This window comes from Talpa europaea, assembly GCF_964194135.1.
Source record: "Talpa europaea genome assembly, chromosome: 5".
Classification (NCBI taxonomy): Eukaryota; Metazoa; Chordata; class Mammalia; order Eulipotyphla; family Talpidae; genus Talpa; species Talpa europaea.
In genome coordinates this window covers 33374327-33376842 of record NC_140071.1, presented here as the reverse complement: position 1 = coordinate 33376842, position 2516 = coordinate 33374327, and positions in this window count along the sequence as shown.

The following is a 2516-nucleotide window of genomic DNA, read 5'->3' as shown; positions in this document are numbered from 1 at the left end:
GAGGATAGTCCTGGAGCCCTCGGTGGCTTTTTTTTAAAAGATTTATTTATTTATTTATTTATACAAGAACCGGGGTACAGGCCAGATGCACAGGAGGGTGAGAGCATCCACCAGAGACAGAGCAGGGAACAGAACAGGCAGACTGAGGAAATACACTGCTGAGGGGAGCAGCGGGCAAGACAGGAGAGGTCTGCAGCGCCATGTGGGACCCTCACTGGTGGCTGGGATTGAACCGGCGCTGCAGAGGCTGCGGACAGCTTCACAGCACTGCACTCAACCGCCTGTGCCACCAGGCGAGGCCCGCCCTCGGTGGCTTTTATTGTGATTTTACCAGGTACACAGCAGGTAGGGGTACCCGGGGGCCGGGAGGTTGGCAGGGCTCCCAGCCCTTGGTACATCTGTACTCTTTCTGGGCTTTCCAGCACGTTCTCTTGTGGTCTCATTCTCTCTCTTCTGCTGGTTCTCTCCTGCTCTCTCACTTGTTCTGGTAGTTCCATTCCTCTGGCATCCCGTGATGCCGCCCTTATAGGCCCAGTCTCAGCCCAGGTGTAACCACCTACATATGCCCACACCCCACTCCAGGTGCCCACCATCAGGCTTGCATCAGGACCTCAGGGATCCATCATTAATCCTAATGCAGGAGGGCAGAAAAGCCTGACAAGCATTTACCCTACAGCAACCTATAAGGGAACACCAGTTAGACTGTTGATAGACATTTCTGTAAAAACACTACAAGCAAGAAGGGATTGTCAAGAGATATTTAAAGCACTTAAAGAAAACCTAGAGTCCTTTACCCTGTAAGATTCACATTCTAAACAGAAGAATCACATTCTAAATTGAAAAGCAAAAATCAAAGAATGATTCAACACCAAGCCACACAGGAAAGAAGTCCTAAAAGAGTTACAATAAAGCAGCAGAATAACAAATGTAGAGGAAAGGGACACCTAAATTATAAAACTTGGAGAAGGAAAGGAGTGAAATGGGACCCATCAGGACAAGTAGGAAATCAGTCCACCCAACGGGTCACACAAATATTTCATCAATATGCCAAACTAAAATCAACAGAAGTAACACAGAAGAAAATGGAAATAGAACTGCAACAAAACATAAAAAGACCTCAAGAAAAAAAGACAAGACAAACCAATCAAATAAAATTAACAAAATGGCAATGAACATGTATGTATCAGATGATCATCTTTAAAAAATGACCTGAATTTACCAGTCCAAAGATATAAAGTGGTTGAATGGATTTCAAAGTCAAGTCTAACCTTCTGCTGTTTACAGGTAACCATCTTATCAACAAAGATGAGCAAAGATGTAGAGTTAGAGTCAAAAGATAATCCCGGGGCCTACTTGGTGGCACAAAGGGTTAAGACTCAGCACGATGAAGCAATCCACAGCCACTGCAGCACTAGTTCCATCCCCAGCCAGGGCTGTGACCCACATAGTGCAGCAGACCTCTCCTGACTCACCTGCTGCTCCCCTCAGCAGTGTACTTCAGTTAATCTGCCTATTCTGCTCCCCACTCTGGTGAATCCTATCACCCTTCTACCTCTGGCCTATCCCCCAGTTCTTGTATACATAAATAAATCTTTTTTAAAAAAGATAATCCTAAGGGAATGAGAGAAAACCCAACTTCCTCATCCTTTTGTGCTGTTTTTGTTAGTTACCGTATACATGTTACACAAATAGACAGGAGTGATGACGCCAAAAGCAGCGAGACAGACCGGCAGTGATGGAGGAAGTAGGGACAGGGCCTTTTGATCACAGAAAATGTCGGCCAGGTTTACTTCTTTAAGGTAATGGACTCACTCTAAGGAGCAAAATCCAAATACCCTTTTTGTCCTAAGCAGGAGTGGGGTAAAGGATGGTGGGAGTTATTCCGCACCCAATTTGTTCCTGAGAAGCAGACGAAGTGAGAAAAATCAGGATGCTCACAGACAAGGCACATATTGAAATACTGCCCCTCCTGGGGCGCAGCACAGGGGTGCAGGCGAGGGATTACATCGGGCACAGGACTCCATCCACCTGCCTGTTCTAGTACCTGAAGGATTCTCACCTATGTCCTGGGTCATCAGGACATTCCAGAAGGCGTGGATGATGACCTGAATCTCTTGCAAACACTTATCCAGAAAAACTCACCTCATACAAGGATGAGTAATCAAAAATGAGCCATTTGAGGAAAAGGCACCAGGAAAGGCAGCTGAGGACAGGAGAAGCAGCATCCCCAGAACACTGTGAGGTTCACATATGAGGATTCTTCTAGTGGCACTGTTTGCATTATTGTTTGTAATACTATTATTTGTAATAACAATAACAATAACAACAACACTCTGAAACCCGAGAATGACCCAAAACCCATGAACAAGGAATTACACAATTATTTAACTACTTTGAATTCATTAAAATAAAAATAAAAAGTTGTATCTTTACAGGCTAATTTCAAAATATCCTTATATAAATAATTTTAAGTAATTTATTAAATAAGCAACATGTAAACATATTGCAAAATTCTA